Here is a 21,613-nt window from a genome sequence, read left to right as displayed (position 1 = left end):
TCCTTTCTCTTTCTCTCTCCCTCTTCCTTCCTTTTTTCTTCAACATGTCCAGATTCTCCCCAACCTCCTACAAAGCTGCCTTAGCTCGTGTCCTCAGTAAATGAGAGCTATGCCTTTGTAGAAAGAAGAGCAGATTTTTACACACCATAGACTAAGTCATGAAAATCCCCAAATCATCAGGGTAAATCTGGTGCCCAAGTTTGTCAGCCAAACCATCTCAACATATGGAATGAACTTGGGCTGTTACCAAGAAGTAGATTCCCTGTAGCAGTTGACTTACTCTTTGTAGAAAGGCCTGTGAATCTCTAATACAGCATTTGGTAAAGCAAACTGTAGACCTCTGCTACATCCCAGGATTTGAAATGGGAGGCTTGTTCTAAAATTCTAATAGGATTTTTTAACACATTCTAAAAATGATCACCTTTGAATGAAGACTTAGGGTCAGAGAGAGCACACCGGGATGGAAAGTATCTTCTATGCTGACTTTTTACCCTGGTGAACTTTGGGAATTTTGTGACCATGGGCAAATTGTTCAACCTCTTTGATGATATGTGGTCATTCCCTGCAGTTCCCAAGGCAATTTCATTTTAAAAGGTTATTTGTTTTCTTTCCTGTATAATTATGTCCACAACATAGAAAATGCCTCTAGCATGTTTGTATCTCTTTCATCTAGTCTGTAGATCACAACATAAGAGTATTCTTGAATGAGAGTTGAGCTGGTGAAGAGAAGGAGAGAAGTCCCTGGTCTCAACTGTCCCTGTTCAACCTATTGTTCCCTTCCTGTACAGACCATTGCTATTCATCCATTAATATATTGAGTTCACTAATTATGGACCACTCTATGCCAGACACTGTTCTAGGAGGTGAGGGTACAACCCAGAGAATTTGTTAACATATGTATATTTCAGATACTGTGCTAAAAACTTTACATATATGAGTTCATTTCACTAGAGAGTGAGAGAAATTTTTATTGTCTCTAGTTGAAGCATATCTGAAAAGCCTTGATTATGCTTAAGCTACCTTTTACTGGAAAAACCTTTTGTTTCCCTAAAGAGTGTTAGGAAATTGCACTGGACCCAGAGGGAAGTGTCCTCTGATGCTTGTGCTTAGAGGAAAGGCAGATCCTCTTTTACTAAAGCATCATTTGCCCTAGTTCTCAAACAGGATTTAATCAAGGTAGCTTCTCTTTCTTTATTTTTTTTTTCTTTTTCCCACTAGCTTCAAAAGCAAAAACAAGTTCCTGCTGATAAAAGGTGAGAGAGAAGGCCATCTCTTGGCCCTTCCACAGGGTGGGAACATTGCGTGGAAAAGGGAAGAATCTGGAGACACTTAATTTCCAGTTTAGCTCCTCCAGGTTCCCTCAGATCTCCAGCAAGCAAAAGAAGAGAACATAGCCACTTCCCTCTTTACTGGCCCCTAAGAGCTTCTTGGTTTATGCATGGGCTCCCCACTTGGAAGTGCTATAGGCTCTGTAGTCAGACTGCCTGGTTAGGGCATGGCTTCAGCACTAATTAGCTATGTGAGCTTGGACAAGTTAATTAGCCTCTCTGGATTCCTCTCTAAAAAGATCATGGCCCAAGATAAAAGTACCAAAAGGAAGAAGATATAGCTTCTGCCTTTAGCATCTCAGAGTCACAAATATCTCACATTGTATGTGGTAACAGGAATACAGGCAAAGAATTACCAAAGCAGAGAATACAGGCTGGGAGATGCCCTGAAGATTGCACAGAGGGGTCTAGGTCTTCAAAGATACAAAAAAAAAAAAAAAATTTACCAGCAGAGAAGTGAGCAGGAGTTATTCAGGAAGAAACAGTACACAAAGAAATGAAAGGGAAGGTTTGTGATGAGTCAGAAGGTGGGTGTGGGGGTTAAGAATAGTTTAGCCTGATTGGAGGATTGAGTATGTTAGGAGACAGAACTGCTGGAAAAGTTGTCTTTTATATAATATGCTGAGAGGTTTGGAATTTAACCTAAGAGCACCCATTATCCATGGAAGGATTTAAGCTAGGAGTGAAATGATCATATCTGTGTTTACACAGAGGATGCATTGGAAGAGGTGAATTGCTCCTGAATAATCTTTCAGAGACTGATGTGAGGGGAATGGAGAAGAGTTGTAATCAACATACATTTTACAGTTAGAATGAACATGACTTGGTGATCCAAGTACTAAGCTCTAAGAGTTACATGGTAATAGTGATGGAGGAACAATTTATAGAGATGGAGGAGGGTTGAGGGAGGTGCATAGTGCTCCTCTCCAGTGAAGCATTTAAAAACCAAACAATAAGAAAAAAAAATCCTATGTTCTATGATTATCCATGGAGCAAGTCTTTACCCATAGTAGAATAAAAATATTGCCTTTTTCTTTATTATTGTTTATACTACTGAGAATGTTGACTTAATTCACTTGCTGCCATGCTTCTCTTTAGAAGGCATCTTTACTAGAGAATTCCATCATCCCATCTACCATAAATTGCAGGAATTCTTAGTTTTGATGGCAAATTTCAGGATGATGAAGAATATGAGAATGCAAGGTTAATTCAAAATTATTTCCAGCTCATTTTAATGTGTTCTTTTCTTCAAAAGCCAATAAAACACGCTGTGGCAGTCAGAGCTAGCAAACAACACTCACTTCTAAGGACACTTTGATATTCCCATGGCCTTTAAATAAAAACAAATTTTCATCTCCAGTTACTTTTGAATTTTTTTCAAATTGAGAATTGGTAGATTTGTAAAAAAATAAAAATAAAAAATCTTTTCCGAATAGGTTCTTAACATCAAATTAAATGCTAAAGCTTTTCTGTAGCCCTTTAACTTTGAAAACTGCTATCTTTGTTTTAGCCAAGGACTGTCTTTGACTAGACATGCTCCCTGGGGAAATAGGAAGATTTTTAAGAATCATGTTTGAATCTCAAAGTATCTATTAGGAAAGCATGTTAGAAAAAGATGACAAGGTTCCAGTATCCCAAATTCCTGTGTTAGGTACACCAAGGATTGAAAGGCTTCACCTCCTTTTTCCCATGTCCTTTTTTAAAGTACATGTGTTCCTAGGACGCTGAATTAAAATTATTCAATAGCCCTCATCATTTCTGGTCTCTGAGTCTCCGTATCTTCCCCTCAAATACAATTACACACTCCAAACAGACTGTGGTTTTAGATGGTGATCAAGAAGAATATTCTAAATCTTCCTGTGTCTTCTCCTTATTATTGGTCCTAGTTCTAATAATTGGAATCATTAAGAAGAAGTTTAGTTCCTCTTCTGTGTGACTGACACCCCTTCAAATTTGTGCTGACAGAAATCTTGTGTTTCTCGAATGTTTACTTCAAATCTTCATAGTTCCTCATTGCTCCTTATGTAATCTTTACCCTGTTTCATGATGGTCACTCTACTGTCTTTCATTTGCTTACATATGTGTAAAATTGAGATTCCCATCCCAAAGACAGTCAATAACAAATGCTGGTGAGAATGTGGAGAAAAGGGAATGCTTGTGTACTGTTGGTGGGAATGTAAATTAGCACAACCATTATGGAAAACAGTTTGGAGGTTCCTCAAAAACCTAAAAATTGAGCTACCATATGATCCAGCAATCCCACTGCTGGGTGTATACACAAAAGAAAGGAAATCAGTATATCAAAGAGATACCTGCACTCTTATGTTAGTTGCAGCACTGTTTACAATAGCTAAGATTTGGAAGCAACCTAAGTGTCTATCAAGAGATGAATGGATGAAGAAAATATGGTACATATACACAAGGGAGTACTATTTGGCTATAAAAAGGAATGAGATCCTGTCATTTGCAACAATACAGATGGAACTGGAGATCATTATGTTAAGTGAAATAAGCCAGCCACAGAAAGACAAACATCATATGTTCTTATCTGTGGGATCTAAAATGCAAAACAGTTGAACCCATAGAGATAGGGAGTGGAAGAGTGGTTACCAAAGGTGGGAAGGGTAGTGAGGGCCTGGGGGTGTGTGGAGTGGTTAATGGGTACAAAAAAATAATAGAATGAATAAGACCTACTATTAGATAACACCATAGAGTGACTGTAGTCAATAATAACTTATACATTTTCAATAACTTAAAAAGTATAATTGGATTATTTGTAACTCAAAGGATAAATGCTTGAGGGGATGGATACCTCATTCTCCATGATATGCTTATCTCATATTGCATGTATGTATCAAAACATCTCATGTACCCCATAAGAATATATACCTACTATTAAAATTTTAAAAAATAAAAAATACCTAAGTATCACAGCAACAAATAAAAAATAAAAAAATAACGTTAAGATACCCAGAAGAGAATTAATATCTCCAATTGGTTATGGCTGGTACACTTCTTTCTGTCCAGACCATACCTCTACTGATACAGCTTGAAGCAAAATTAGTTTCTGGTAGCCATATCACATTTTGATTCAAAATAAGCCTTTTATTTTCACATACATTAAGTTGCATCTACTTCAGACATTATATCAGTGACTTTTAAACCCTCAAATAATTTATCTTGATACATTTATATTGTTAGGCCTTATTGATCTTACCTACCTGTCAGAATTTTTATGGATCTTGATTCTGAACTCCAGTGTACTTATGCCTAGTGTGCCATATCCAAATTCTATTTCTTCTTCTAAACAATTAGTAAAATTACAGAACTGGATAAAATCCAGGTTGTTGAATCTTTAATGGCACCCTTTATCTATGGTTGTCAAACTAGATTATAAATTCACCTTATTTTACTATCATCTGGTCTAAATTTATCCAGATCATCTGTAAGTATATCAGGAGAGAGCTTATCAGATGCTGTGTCAAGGTCCACATTTACTGTGCCTATGAAAGCACCCTGATATGTGGGTCCAATAGCCCAAGTCAAAAAAAGGAAGTGATGTTGGTCTGGTATCATCTGATTTTAATTAACCTGTTGAGACTCGATGACTTTTAGGGTTTCAGAAACCGTATCTTTTAATAATCCTGATAAAATGCCCAAGATGAGCACTGAGCTTACTTTTCCAGGAAAAGGACTGAGCTCTTTACATTTACCTATGTGGTTTCCCTCTCTGCCAGTTAGGGTCCTTGGCCACTGCCCTGTGGTGAAGCTCTGCCTGTCCTCCTAGACAGTGGGCTCCTATGAAGTAGAAAGAAACTAGCTGCCTCTAGTACTGATAAAAGCAGAGTACCTGGTAAGCCCTCAGTGAGATATTGCTGGCTAAATGTGTCACAGAAGAGGATGTCTGCCAAATGTACCACATCTTCCCTGCTTAGGGCATGTTTCGAAATGTGAAAGACTCAACTCCCAGGAGAACAAAACTAGACATGTCATTCAAGACAAGCTAGAGCTGCCTCTTTTTTTTCTTTTTCAGGAAGGCAATGAGGTTGCTGAGATTAAGCAATTATTAGTCTTCTTGTCATTAGATTCTTCTTTATGTTATTGTTATTGTCAATCCCATTTGCCACTGCAGCTCTAGGATACAAGCAGCTTCTTGTGTGATGGAGATGAGATAGGAGCTCTTCAGCCACTGGTACTCTAAAAGCCTTTGGAGGAAGGAACTATAATGTCTCCTCATCTTCACAAGCAGAACCAAGCCTTTTCTGAAGCCCTGTAGGAGCACTCACCCATGTGCCAGTGCATCAGACCAGACTGGGAAGCCAAGACTCAGAGTCATGTTGCAGTGTAGGCATGAGGATATGTAAACAAGCAACTGAGGCTCCCTTTTAGGCTGTGCAGTTGTGAACCTCGTGTGTGACACAGGATCCTATGACATTAGCTTTATCATGGCAGCCATCTTGCCCAATGGACTCTTCTCCGTTTGCCTTCATTGTTCTGTAGTAGTGCGTGTGAGAGAGATGGTGGTATCTTGAGACAGGGTAGCACTATAGAAAAGAAGAAAATTGGACAGATTCTGGACATTTTTGGAAGGATAAATGCCACGACTTGCAGATGTGGGAAGGTAAGCAATGAGGGGGAATAGAGATACGATGACTACCAGATTTTTAGCTTTAGCCACTGAGAGGATTTTTTTCCAAACTGCGATTCATCTCACCTTCAGGTAACTAGAGTAGGAAGGCTGGGAGCAAGGGAAGAAAAATTAGCTCTATTTCAAAATGTTAATATTGAGATGCTTATTAGATTACTAAATAAGGAAACACTTGGATATATGAGTCCACAGTGCAGGGAAGAGATATAAATGCTGGAGTCATTCATATATAAATGGCATTTTAAACCAGGGAACTGGAGAAGATCAGGTAAGACAGTGATGTGAATGTTTTTTGTTGACCTTAAGGAGATTTGCACAAAATTTGATGTTATTATCTTGTCCATTCCTAGCTGAACATATCATTGGCCAAAGAAAATTATTTTCAAATTTGGGCTAGTCCTAAGGAATTAGAGCTAGAACCATTTGAGGGAGCAATTCAGAAACAGAAAAGGAGTGGGCTGATCCCAGCCCCATCCCATGGCCCTGTAAGGCTGTGACCAGCTTGCAAAGTGTCATCCTCCAGGCATACTTCCAATTCAATTATCATGTTAATATCTATAAATAAAGTGCAGTCAACAGTTACTTTAACAGTGCATGCTAATTATTAATAGGATCCGTCACTTAAGAAAGACTTTTTGCCAATTTTGTCATGTCTGGGGAAAATATCAGGAATAGAGTTGGCATTTCTGAGAAAATAGGATGATCAAATTATTAACATCATCCGTATTATAGGTGGACCCCGTTTGGACTATCAGTGTGATTATTACAGGTGAGGATTAAGGACACTTGAGAGAAATGTTACAACTAAGATTTCCTCTCCATTTGTTAAATAAATGGTTTCTTGCTGTTGTATCTCACAATGGTATTTGCTTTAGAAAGAGACTCTAAGTACAGAATTTCTCAGTAAGCCAGTAGTGCTGGGGAATATGGTGGGGAAAAGGAGGGAAGGGAGACCAGATGTCCTCAGAGCCTGGTGGTTCACTGGACATATGATCCAAAGACCCCGGGAAGCTGGGCTACTGAGGGTGCAACATGTATCCAAAGACCCTTGAAACTTTTCTTCATTTATGCATTAATTTATTAGTGAAAAAAATAGGGACTGAGCCACTCCTAAGTGGCAGTCACTGTGCAGAGGTAGGTAAGTGGGCCTTCCCCTTGAAGAGTACCCAGACTGGTGAGAGTGACGAATGTGTAATCAAATATAGTAACAGCTGCCTCATATCAGTATTTATTGCATAAAGACATTTTCTCATTTAACCTTTTTTATCAACTTTATGCTGTAGATATTAGTTTCCTTTTCTAAAGGAGGAGAATGTGAACAGAAAACTGAGAAATGACATAGTTTATTTCATGTTGCAGAATAGGTTAAGTCAGTAGTCAAGACTTGAACTCAGCTTCAATCAATTGCACTATACGTCTAGGCTGCAGGGACTTTTCAATACAAATGAAGTCATCTTTAAGTTTAGACTTCTAACTGCAATTCCCTCTCTTCAGAAATACTTTCAGCTACTTTGTTTCTTTTTAAATATGCTTCCATATTTTATATAAAATATTAGATTTGACTTGATTTTTAATATTATGTTTCTATTGAATTTTATGGAAGATGAAGATTTAGTTCTTAAATTCACTAAACACATACACACACACACACACACCTTCACACCTTACTTCCCTCTCCCATTTTCTCAAAATGGTTATACATCTGTGGAGATAATTATTCAAAAGTATAATAATTTATATCATTATTGTTATGTAAACATAATTTTCAACTGAACCATGTATCTCCCTGTGGTTGCATTCTTTTTTCCTCCCAAGAGTTGGTAATTTGTATCTCTAACCTGAATTCCCTGATCTCCATTCTCTTATATCTAATTGGCTACTCGATATCCGCTTTGGATGTCTAATAGGCATCTCACATTTAATGTATGCAAAACTGAGTTCTTGATCTCTCCCATAGCCCAGTGACTTCACCCCTCCATTTAGAAATGGATGTTAATGGCAATCTCTCCACTTGCTCAGGCAAAAAAATTCTGAAATTATCCTTGACTATACCTTATCACTTGATCCATTAGAAAATCCTATTGCTTTATCTTCAAAATGTGATGACCTCTCACCACCTGCACTGCTCTCTTTCACCACAGGTGACAAGCCATGTCACCTCTCACTAGGTTCATTGAAGTAACCTTCTAATAGATGGCCCTGATCTCCCCAGACTATTCTTTTCTTTTTTCTTTGTTGTACTTTAGGTTCTGGGGTACATGTGCAGATCATGCAGGATTGTTGCATAGGCACACACATGGCAATGTGGTTTGCTGCCTCCATCCCGACCATCACCTGCATCTGGCATTTCTCCCCATGTTATCCCTTCCCAACCTCCCCATCCCCCTGCTGTCCCTCCCTTGGCCCCCGCAACAGACCCCAATGTGTGATGCTCCCCTCCCTATGTGCCTGTGTTCTCATTGTTCAACACCCACCTATGAGTGAGAACATGTGGTGTTTGATTTTCTGTTCTTGTGTCAGTTTGCTGAAAATGATGGTTTCCAGATTCACCTATGTCCCTACAAAGGACATGAACTCATCATTTTTTTATGGCTGCATAGTATTCTATGGTGTATATGTGCCACATTTTCCTTGTCCAGTCTATCATCGATGGACATTTGGGTTGGTTCCAGGCCTTTGCTATTGTAAACAGTGCCGCTATGAACATACGTGTGCATGTGTCTTTATAGTAGAACGATTTATAATCCTATGGGTATATACCTAGTAACGAGATTGCTGGATCAAATGAATTTCTATTTCTAGGTCCTTGAGGAAGCGCCACACTGTCTTCCACAATGGTTGAACTAGTTTACACTTCCACCAACAGTGTAAAAGTGTTCCTGTTTCTCCACATCCTCTCCAGCATCTGTTGTCTCCAGATTTTTTAATGATCGCCATTCTAGCTGGTGTGAGATGGTATCTCAATGTGGTTTTGATTTGCATTTCTCTAATAATCAATGATGATGAGCATTTTTTCATATGTTTGTTGGCCTCATGTATGTCTTCTTTTGAAAAGTGTCTGTTCATATCCTTCACCCACTTTTGGATGGGTTTGTTTTTTTCTTGTAAATCTATTTTGATTCTTTGTAGATTCTGGATATTAGCCCTTTGTCAGATGGGTAGATTACTAGAATTTTTTCCCATTCTGTTGGTTGCCGATTCACTCTAATGATTGTTTCTTTTGCTTTGCAGAAGCTCTGGAGTTTAATTAGGTCCCATTTGTCTATTTTGGCTTTTGTTGCCATTGCTTTTGGTGTTTTAGTCATGAAGTCCTTGCCTATGCCTATGTCCTGAATGGTTTTGCCTAGGTTTTCTTCTAGGGTTTTTATGGTGTTAAGTCTTATTTTAAGTCTTTAATCCATCTGGAGTTAATTTTAGTGTAAGGTGTCAGGAAGGGGTCTAGTTTCTGCTTTCTGCACACTGCTAGCCAGTTTTCCCAACACCGTTTATAAAACAGGGAATCCTTTCCCCATGGCTTGTTTTCGTCAGGTTTGTCAAAGATCAGTTAGTTGTAGATGTGTGGCGTTGCCTCCCCAGACTATTCTTAACACTGCTCTGGGCTACCCTGATACAGTGATCTCTGTACTACTTGAGCTACATTGTGTTACTTTTCTACTTCAATCTTTGTAATAAATTCCAGTCCCACTCAGAGCACAAGCAAAAATCTTTTCATAGTTTACAGTATCTGGTCCACCACAGCCTCTCTGACCTCATCATTTTCAGTCTCTTTGTTTTTCACTATACTCCAGCCACACCTACCTTGTGCTTCCTCAGACACAGAAGGCTACCCTCTCACCTTGGGGCATCGGTGCTCACTCCTCTGTTTGGAATTTTCCCCAATTAGCTGCAAGGCTCGCTTCCTTACCTCATTTCTCCACGTTCTTATTCAAAAGTCATCTTCTCATAATGCCTTCCCTGACCACCCTATTTAATATATTATTTAACTTCTCACTACTTAACTCCCTTTTCTGCTTATTTCTTTCAATTGCATTACATATGTGTATTATATATGTATTTCTATATTTGAGGGTATATGTGTGCATGTGTATATAATTTATTTTGCTTATTGTCTATCTTCACAAACAAGAAATAGAAGCTCCATGAGAGTAAATAATTTTTGCTTGTTTGGTTCACTGATAGATTCCTAGAACCCAGAGTACCAGGTAAATAACTGCTTTCTATAAATGTCTGTTGAGTGAAGAATAAGGAAATGAATTATCTTGCTTTTATTTGCTGTGTGTGTGTGTGTGTGTGTGTGTGTGTGTGTGTCTCCATGCAGCCTATTGCTAATTCATCCCAAACTCTGTCAGACATTTAAGTCTCTTAATGAATACATCAGGTTTCATTTCTTTCTATAGAGGAGGACATTTTAGGACAAAGATCATGCCTGGCAGTGGTGTAGAAAGGCAAATGAAAAGAATCAGATTGAAAAACTACCTATCAGGTACTAGGCTTATCACCCAAATGGCAAGATAATCTGTGTGCCAAACCCCCATGATACACAATTTACCTATATAACAAACCTGCACATGTACCCTTAAACCTAAAAAAGAAAGTTAAAAAAATCAATACATAAGGGAAATATCTATATGCCTGAATCCATTTCTGGGCTCTCTATGCAACTCCATTGGTTTATTTACTCTGCACAAATGCTACACTAGTCCAGACCATCCTAGACACTAGTTCAGTCACATTCTAGTAAGTTTTCCTATCCAGGAGAGCAAATGTTTCTACTTTGCTTTTTATCAAAAGAATTTTGGCTATTCTTGTCACTTTGCCTGTCCAAATAAAATTTAGAATCAGTCTGTCAAGTTGGAATCTGATTGTAATTACATTTAGCCTGTAGATAAGTCTGGGGAATATCTTCACAATATTGAATCTTCCAACTCATTAACATGGAGTATTGCTCTATTTATTTAGACTTTCCTTAACTTTGCTCAATAATATTTTTATCTTTTTCTGCAGAAAAATATTGGACATTTTTGGTAAGTGTATCACAAGGTGTTTAATGTTTTTAAGGCAGGTGTGAGTATTTTCTATTTTTATTTGTTTAAACTTTTTTTCTGGTATATAAAAAGATGATTTATTTTTGTTTACTGAGCTTATATCCATCCCTTTATTAATCATCATCAATAAACATGCTTATAAATTTTAATAATTTATATGTAGTTGTTGAAATTTCTTTTATATATCATGTCATCTAACAATAATGACAAAATGAATCCTTCATGTCAAAACTTTGTACCTTTTCGCTTTTTTTCATATTTTATTTCACTGTCTAGGACCTCAAATACAATGTTGAATAGAAGTGCTGATATATTTTATTTCTAACATTAATTAAAAAGCTTTCAACATTTCACTATTAAATATACCATTGTGTGTAATGTATTTTCTAGATTCAGTTTTACATTTTGTTTAATTTTTAAAAATCTCAATTCATAACTGAAATTGAACTATAAGTTTGCCTTTCTTGTAATGGCCTTCTCAGCTTTTAATACCCAAAATATTGTATCTTCAAATTACAAATTGGGGAATATTCCCTCTTTGTGTATTTTCTGAAATACTTGCATATATTTCATTTACTTCTTCCCTAAATGTTTAATAAAATTCATCAGTGAACCCAACTGCACCTGAAATTTTCTTTATGGTAATGTTTTTAATTACAGATTCAGCTTCTTTAATGAGACATAGAAATTCAGAGTCAGTATTTCTTATATCTATTTTATGAGTTTTGTGTTTTGAAGAACTTGTCTATTTTATCCAGTATTTAAAATCTATGGATGTAAAGTTGTTTATAAAATTCTTTTATTTTTTCAGTGCCTTTAGGATATAAAGTGGTGTTGTATTTTCAACCATGACATGGTTATTTGTGCCTTTTTTCCTCTCCTACCCCTTTCCTTTTTCTGTCTTGAAAGAGGGCTATTTTTATTTGCCTTTCAAATGCTAACTTTTGGCTTTGTTAATCTTCCCTAAATATACTTATTTTCTATTCATTATTTTCTGTTCTTGTATTTATTTCCTTCGTTCTACTTAATTTGTTGTTATTTTCCAGTTTTTTTAGATGAATGCTTTGATCACTGATAATTGGCTTTATTTTGGTATATTTTATGCATTTAAAACAAAATTTTTCTCAGTGTGATTTTTCAGCATTTTAAGTGTTTTGAAATTTATTATTTTTATTAACTAGTTCAGTGTATTTCTGTTTTTCATTCTGTTATTTATTTTGACCCATGGTTTATTTAGAAGTATTTTCGAACATATGGAAACATTCTAGTTATCTCTTCCTTACAGATTTCTAGTTTAATTGCAGTATGATCATTCCTCATCTGATCTAACATCTCTGCCAGCCCTGCTGTTAACTAACGTCTTTCCAGAATGTTTTTCATGATATCAACTTTGGTATCTGGGTGAAAATGTGTGATGGTTGGGTACACAAGCATATGGACCATAACTATGTTTTCCCTTTACAGTCCAGGAAAATATGTGTGGAAAGGATATTTAAGTGAGGACATGGTGTGGTTGTTCAATAAAGGGTTAAGTCACTAGGCTTGGTGTGTGCACATTCTAAAGAAAATACTAGCTATTTACTGGTTCCTGAAAGATGTCTCTAAATCTTTAGAATATTCTGCCTAAGAATTCTTTATGTAACAGGCCTTGGGCCAATCTAGAAAACTGTAACTCTGAGTATAACAGTTTTTCTGGATCCTGTGAGCCTTTCTAGTGAATTTTTGAACCTGAGGATGGTCTTGGGGACTCCTGACACGATGGTACTAAAAAAATATTAAGGAGACTAGGGTATCAAAAGTCTATTTATAATGACTCTCCTTGCCTACCTTGTGTGACCTTGTGTAAAGCCAACATTTAATAAGTATGGTGATATAAATATACAAGTACATTAAAGAATAATTCACCAGGACTTCCAGTTAAATACGTCAGATGAAAAACATAAGATGCTGCCCCCATTGTCTCTTGAGAACCCCCCATAAAACGAGAGTAGATGAACTACAAAAGAAATAAACAATAGAAGACTTTTGCTTTGACCATTCAGCTATAAATGCAGACAATTAATTTATATTGTAGAACATTATGAACGTCCTGCGATCTGAGGCAAACCAACATCACAAAAGAGAAGGTACAAAATAAACAAATATATCAACTGATCACTGAATAAAAAGAGACTAAAGCAAGAAGAAAGAATTCTAATTAACATCTATCACTAAGGACCAAGCAAGACCAGTGAAATCAAGATATCCAAATAACTTTTGGAGAAATTTCAGAAGGTTCAAGTACAAAGTAAAAATGTGAAAAGGCAATCTTAAAACCTGCTTGAGAGGAAAAAAAAACCTACATAAGAATAGCATCAAACATTTCAACTGAAACATGAAGTACAAGAAGACATTGTAATGATGTAAAATGATTCTAAAATAAAATAACTTTAACCTGAACTCCATGCCCAGCCAACTTTCTGTTAAGAATTAGAGTGTAGTAAATATTATTTTAACTACCTGTGAAACCCACTGGAATTTTTTAGAAGCCGTTAATGGCATATGGTTCAAATGAACCATGTGTCATGGTTTTCATTTTGGAAGGATGGATGATGGTTTTAAGAAACTGCAGAAATACAGAAATGAGAATATTTTAAACATGGTTTAAATGATTATTAATAATTTGGAATTATCAACATAATGGAAGAGTAAACCATATGTAAAATACAGAAGCATAAACTCTAGGAGGAAGATTTGGATATAAAATTAACAAGCTTCATTTAATTGACATATAGAAATTTGTCCTCTATGAATAAAGCATACATTATTTCCAAGTGCATTTGAGCACAAATAATAGAAAAGAATGGAATAAAAATGTGGTTGAAGCTATCAGAGCATACTCTCTGAACTCAAGGCAATAAAGCTACAAGACAAAGGTACAGTCCTTTGCAAAAATCCATCTTCTCAGAATTTTTATTTTCCTTTTTTAGTTTGGATATGGCAGGTACATGTTCAGGTTTGTTACAAGGGTATGTTGTGTGATGCTGAGGTTTGGGCTTCTGTTGGTCCTTTCATGGAGATAGTACACATATTATCCAATAGGAAGGTTTTCAGCGCTTGCACCCCTCCCTCTCTCCCTCCTTTTGTAATCCCTAGTATCTCTTGTCCCCAGGTCTATGTCCATGTGCACCCAAAATTTAGCTCCCACTTATAAGTGAGAATATATAATAATTGGTTTTCTGTTTGTGCATTAATTCAGTTAGAATAATGACATCCGGCTGCATCCGTGTTTCTGTAAGGACATTATTTTGTTCCATTCCATGATGTATATGTACCATATTTCCTTATCCTGTCCACCAGTGATGGGCACCTAGGTTGATTCCATATCTTTGTTATTATGAAGTGTTGCAATGAACATACAGGTGCACCTCTCTTTTTGGTAGAATGATGTATTTTCCTTTGGGTATATACCCAGTAATGGGATTGCCAGGTCAAATGGTAGTTCTATTTTTAGTTCTTTGAGAAATCATCAAACTGCTTTCTACACTGACTGAACTAATTTAGATTCCAACCAACAATGTATAAGTATTCCCTTTTCTCTGCAACCATACGAACATCTGTTATTTTTTGTCTTTTTAATAATAGCAATTCTGATTGGTCTGAGATAGTATCTCTTTGTGGTTTTCATTTGCATTGTGGTTTTCACTGAGCATCTTTTCATATGTTTATTAACTACTTGTATGTTTTATTTTGAGAAGTGATATCCACAGTGGTATTTCCTAAGTTTTCTTCTAAGATTTTTATAGTGTGAGGTCTTACATTAAATATTTAATCTATTTTGAGTTAATTTTTCTGTATTATGATAGATAGGGGTCCACTTTTTTTCTTCTGCATATGATTATCAAGTTATTCTGGCAGCATTTATTCAATAGGGAGTCCTTTTGCCATTGCTTATTTTTGTCAGTATTGTAGATAAGTTGGTTGTAGCTGTGAGACTTTATTTTTGGTTCTCTAATATGTTGCAATTGTCTGTGTGTCTATTTTTCTACCAGTACCATGCTCTTTTGGTTACTGTAGCTTTATAGTATAGTTTGAAGTAGAGTAATGTGATGTCTCTGGTTTTGCTCTTTGCTTAGGATTGCTTTTGCTATTCAGTCTTTTTTTTTCTTTTATTTGGTTTTATATTAATTTTAGAATAGCTTTTTCTAATTCTGTGAAAAATGACATTGCTATTTTGATAAGAAGAGCATTGAATCTATAGATTGCTTTGGGTTATATGGACATTTTAACAATAGTGATTCTTCCAATCCATGAGCATGGAATATTTTTTCATTGTACAATCTATGATTTTTTTCAGTAGTTTTTTTTCTTAGTTCTTCTTGTGAAGATTTTTCATTTCCTTCATTAGATGTATCCCTAGGTATTTTATTTTTGTGTGTGCATTACAAATGGGATTACATTATTTATTCAGTCCTCAGTTTGAACATTATTGTTGTATAGAAATGCTACTGGCTTTTGTATGTTGATTTTTTTATCCTGAAACTTTACCGAAGTCGTTTATCAGGTCAAATTTTTCTAATTCCTTTTGGTGGAGACTTAAGTGTTTTCTAGATATGTAGAATCACATTGTCAGCAAAGAGATAATTTGACTTCTTTTTTTATTTAGATATCTTTTATTTATTCCTCTTACCTGATCACTGTGGCTAGAACTACAAGTATTATGCTGAATAGAAGTGGTGAGAGTAGGCATTCTTATCTTCTTCCAGTTCGTCTTTTTTTCTTTTTTTAAGATGGGGTTTCACCATGTTGGCCAGGCTGGTCTCGAACTCCTGACCCCAAGTGATCTGCCCACCTTGGCCTCCCAAGGTGCTGGGATTACAGGCGTGAGCCACCCTACTTCTTAAAAGGAATGCTTCCAGCATTTGCTCATTCAGTATTATGTCGGCTGTGGGTTTTCATAGATGGATATTTTTATTTTTAGATATGTTCCTTCAATGCCTAGTTTGTTGAGGGTTTTTATCATGAAGTAACGTTGGATTTTATGTAAAGCTTTCTCTGCATCTATTGAGATGATCTTTTTTTTTTTTTTTTTTGTAATTCTGCTTTATGGTGAATCACATTTATTCATTTGCATATGTTGAGCCAACCTTCTATTTGTGTAATAAAGCCTACTTTATCATAGTGAATTAACATTTTGATGTGCTGCTGAATTAAGTTTGTTGGTACTGTGTTGGGAGTTTTGTTCTATGTTTATTAGGGATGTTGACCTGTAGTTTTCTTGTTGTTGTGTCTTTGCCAGATTTTGGTATCAGGATGATAACTGGTTTTGTAGAATAAGCCTCCTCCTCAGTTTTTGGAATAGTTTCTGAAGGACTGGTACCAGCTCTTCTTTGTATGCCTAATATAATTCAGCTGTGAATCCGTCTTGTCCAGAACTTTTTTAGATTTTTTTAAATTACTAATTCAATTTCTGAGCTAATTACTGGTCTGTTCAGGGTTTCAATTTCTCCCTTATTCAATCTTGGGAAGTTGTGTGTTTCCTCTAGATTTTCTAGTTTGTGTGCATAGAGTTGTTCATAATAATCTCTGATGATCTTTTCTATTTCTGTGGGATTGGTTGTAATGTCACTTTTGTCATTTCTGATTGTACCTATTTGGATCCTTCTTTTTCTTTGTTAATCTAGCTCATGGTCTATTAATCTTGCTTATCCTTTCAGAGAACAAACTTTTCATTCACTGATCATCTGTATGTTTTGGAGGGGCTCAATTTTTTTTAGCTGTGTTGTGATTTTAGCTATTTCTTTTCTTCTGCTGGCTCTGGTATTAGTTCGTTCTTGTTTTTCTAATTCCATTAAGTGCAAGTCAGATATTTTTAATTTGACATTTTTCTATCTTCTTGATGTAGGTATATATCCCTGTAAACTTTACTCTTAGCATGCTTTTGCTCTCAGAGATTTTGGTATGTTGATTCTCTGTTTTCATTTGTTTCAGAGAATTTTTAAATTTCTGCCCCAATTTGAATGTTTACCCAGAAGACATTCAGGAGCAAGTTGTTTAATTTACATGTAAAATGTGTAGTTTTGAGAGTTCTTCTGGGTATTGATTTCTATTTTTTTAAATTTTTATGTCTATAGGTTTTGGGGGAACAGGTGGTATTTGGTTACATTAGTAAGTTCTTTAGTGGTGATTTGTGAGATTTTGGTGTACCAATCACCTGAGTAGTATACACTGAATCCAATTTGTAGTCCTTTATCCCTCATACTCCTCCTGCCATTTTCCCCATTATAGTCCACTGAGGTCTGAAAAAATGCTTATTATGATTTCATTTTTTGGGAATTTATTGAGACTTGCCTTATGGCCAAACATGTGGTCAATTTCAGATTATGCTTCATGTGCAGATGAGAAGAATGTACATTCTCTGATTGTTGAGTGGAGTATTCTGAAAATGTCTATTAGGTCCAATCAGTCAAGTGTCTAATTTAAATCTAGAATTTGTTAGTTTTTTACAAACAAAGAATATGTCTAATGCTTCTCAGTGGAATGTTGAAGTTTTCCAGTATTATTGTGTGGCTGTGCAAGTCTTTTCCTGGGTCTATATGTACTTGTTTATTAATCCCAATGTGGGATCCATTTAGATTTAGGATAGTTAAGTCTTCTTGTTAAATTGAACCCTTTATCATTATATAATGACTTTCTTTGTCCGTTTTTACTATTATTAGTTTAAAGTCTGTTTTAACTGATGGAAGAGAAGCTACCCCTGTTCTTTTTTGCTTTCTGTTTGCATAATAGATTTTTCTCTATCCATTTACTTTGAGCCTATAAGTGTCATTTCATGTAAGATGTGTTTCTTAAGGATAGCAAAATGTTGGGTCTTGCTTTTTTTATTCATCCTGTCACTGTATGTTTTTTAAGTGGAGTGTTTAGACCATTTACATTCAAGGCTAATATTGATATGTGAGGTTTTGTTTCTGTCATGATGTTGTTAGCGGGTTTCTTTGTAGTCTGATTGTGTAGTTGCTTTATAGAGTCTTTGGCTTATGTACTTACGTGTTTTTCTGTGGTAACAAGTTTTGTTCTTTCATTTTTATATTTGGAACTTTCTTAAGCATCTCTTATAAGGCTGGTCTAGTGGCAAATTCCCTTAATGATTGCTTGTCCTTCTCAGAATTATTTTAGTCCCTTTATTAATATTTAGTTTATATGTAATAAAGTTAACCAATTTTAAGCATATAAGTTTTGTCCCATACTTATAATCATGTAAACATTGTCATAATCACAACATAGAATATTTCTGTTATCTTCAAAGATTATGCCCTCTGCAGTCAGTCTCTTCATCCTACTCCTGTTCTCCTGAATCTACTAATCACTTTATCTCACTGTATTTTTGCTTTTCCTAGAATTTTATATAAGGGGTATCATATACTAATTTATAAAGAAAAGAAGTTAAAGAAGAAAAAAAAGGGTATCATATAGTACATTATCTTTTGTGTCTGGCTTCTTTCATTCAACATAATGCTTTTGAGATTTATACATGTTGTTTCTTGTATCAGTAGCTTATTCTATTTGGTTGCTGATTAGTATTCCATTGTATGAATATACCACACTTCATTTATTCATTCACTAGTTGATAGATATCTGGGCTTTTTTTCATATCAAGTTTTTGCATGACTCCATGATATTGTTTCACTTGGGTAAATAACTAGGTGTGGGATTACTGGGTCACTTGACAAGTGAATGTGTAATTGTAAGGGAAACTGCCAAACTGTTTTTCCAAAGTGTAACATTTTGCCTTTCAAACAGCAGCTTATGAGATAGCCAGTTGCTCCACATCCTACACAACAATTCATATTGTCAGTCTTTCATTGTAGTTATACTAAATGATTAGACTAGTAGTTGTGTAGTAATATGCCACTGTGGTTGAATTTAATTTTGATAAAGTGTAGATTTAGATTTTTTGCCCACATTTTTGTCAGGTTGTTTGTCTAAAATGTATGACTTCTTTATATATTCTCTACGTATGTATATATACAGTCTTTATTGGCTTTATATTTTACAAATATCATCCTTCAGCATGTGGCCTTCCCTTCCCCTTTTCCACAATATGTTTTGAAGAACAAAAGTTTTTTACTTTAATGAAGTACAGTTTATCCATTTTTTTCTAGTTGGTTTTGGGCTTTTTGTGTCCATCTAAGGATTCATTGTCTAATCCAAATCATGAACATTTTTTTTTATGTTTTCTTCTAGAAGATTCATATTTTAAGTTTTTACATTTAGATCTACTGTCCATTTTCATTAAAATATTTCATATAAAGTGAACAAAATGTCATGGTTCTTCTTTTGTTTGTTTGTTTGCAAATAGATATCCAATTTTTCATCATCATTTGTTAAAAAGAGTATCCTTTCTTTATTAAATTATGTAGCACCCTTCTAGAAAAATCATGAACATTTAATAAGGGTCTATTGACCATATAAATGAGTGTTTAGGTATAGCCTCTTCATTTTGTTCCCTATGGTCGTATGTCTGTCCTTTTGCCAATACCTCACTATATTGATTAATGTAGTTTTATTCTACATCTCATAATCAGGTAGTATTAAATCTTCCCATTTTTTGCTTTTTCAAAATGAGTTTGAATGTTCTAGGTTCTTTGCATTTTTATATAAATTTTAGAATCAGTTTTTAAACATCTGTGAAATGTATATTCGGATTTTGATTGGAATTGCACTAAATTTACGTATCAATGGAAATGAATTGATATCTTAGCTATTTTGAGTATCCCAATCCATGAACATAGAATCTCTTCGTATATTCATATCTTATCTAATTCCTCCCATCAATATTTGTAGTTTTCAGCATATAGGTCTTGCACATAATTTGTTAAATGCGTCCCTAAATGTACATGTAAATGAATTGTTAAATTTTATTTCTCAATTATTCATTGCTAGTATATAAAAATCATATTGCTTTTGTATTGGCTTTGTTGACCTTTCTAAACATATTTGTTTCAGTATCATTTTTTATATTCCTAAGGATTTTCTTCATAAATAAGCATTGCATTGAAAATTAAGATGATTTTTGCTTCTTTTTTTTATTGTATATGTCTTTTATTTCTATCTTATTTCATTGACTGAAACCTCCAGTACACTATTGAATAGAAGAGATGAGAACAGAAATCCTACCCATGAGCCTAGGGAGAAACCGCTCTGTGAGTCTAGGGAGAAACAGTTCAGTCTTTCATCATGAGTATAATGTTAGCAGTAGCTTTTTATAGATGTGCATCCTAATAGAAGGAAGTCTCCTTTTTTTCCAAGTTTTCTGGAGTTTCTATGCTAAGTATTGTCTTTTATCAAATGATCGTTTTGCATCTGTTCATGTTTTTTTAGTCTATGATTTGGTGATTTGCCTTAAGATGTTCAAATGTTGAGCCAACCTTACATTCCCAGAATAAATCTTACTTTTTCAGAATACATGTCCTTTTTAATATATATATGGGTTTAGTTTGCTAAAATGTTACTAAGATTAATTATATCTGCCTCCATGAGGATACTGATGTACAGTTTTCTTATAGTGTTTTGTCTATTTTTAGTATCATTATATTACTATTCTCATATACAGGTTAAGCATCCCTATTCCAAAACTAGGAAGTCTTCAGTGCTCCAAAGTTGAAAACATTTTGAGTGCCAACAAATGGAAAATCCCACACCTGACCTCATGTGACAGCTTGTAGTCAAAACATATAGCACACGGTTTTCAGCCTTCCCAAGGATAAAGGCCACCCCCCCCACCAGCTGTGTTTAGCTGTGATATATCTTCTTCATAGATGTTTGTGCAGTTATACCCACAAACAATAATAAAATGGCATGTGTGTAGGCTAGACACACCAACGGCAGGTTCCCACATGATGTCCATATAGGGCCAAGACATATGCTTTACTCATTGTGGTCTTTTTGCTTATTCTCTGCTATGTGGTGTAATGATATTGTTGAAAATGTCAAAAAGACCTGCAGACACCCCTATGGTAACAGTGTTAAGAAAAAGACGAAGCATTTATGTTTGTCTGTTGCACAGAAATTCAAGCTATTGGAGAAACTGGATGATGATATAAGTATAAAATGTCTTGCCAAAGAGTATGGCATTGGAATGAACACCATATATGACCTGAAGAAACAGAAGGAAACTGCTGAAGTTCTGTGCTGAAAATGATAAACAGAACTTAATTTAGAAAAAGAAGAAAAACACTGCACCAAGCTAAAAATGAAGGTCTCGATAATGTATTGAAAGAGTGGGTCCATTAGCATCACAGTAAACACATGCCACTTAATGGTATGCTGATTATAAAACAAGCAAAGATCTATCATGATTAAATGAAAAAATTGGGAGGAATTATGAATATTTATTAGGCTACTTGCAGAAATTTAAGAAAATTTTTGGTAATAAAGGATATGCTGGCCATTAGCAGCAGAGAAATTCTTTGACAAGTTTGCCAAGGTTTTCACTGATGAAAATCTGACACCAGAAGTCTATAAAATTGTTGACACATCACTGCTTTGGTGTTATTGCCCCAGAAAGACACTGACTAAAGCTCATGAGACATTCCTCTATAGGAATGAATGAT

General features: G+C 35.3%; 1 protein-coding gene across 1 annotated transcript in view; it reads left to right on the top strand.

Moving 5' to 3' along the window:
* SYT9 (synaptotagmin 9) overlaps positions 1-21,613 on the top strand; it is a 245,313-nt gene that overhangs the window by 130,668 nt on the left and 93,032 nt on the right. The gene's annotated exons all lie outside the window — the stretch shown is intronic.

The sequence above is a fragment of the Aotus nancymaae genome, unplaced genomic scaffold (assembly GCF_030222135.1).
Source record: "Aotus nancymaae isolate 86718 unplaced genomic scaffold, 86718_ANA_hifiasm-v0.15.2.pri h1tg000059l, whole genome shotgun sequence".
Taxonomy (NCBI): Eukaryota; Metazoa; Chordata; class Mammalia; order Primates; family Aotidae; genus Aotus; species Aotus nancymaae.
Note: the sequence above shows the minus strand (reverse complement) of the source record. Positions and strands in the feature narration are given on the sequence as shown.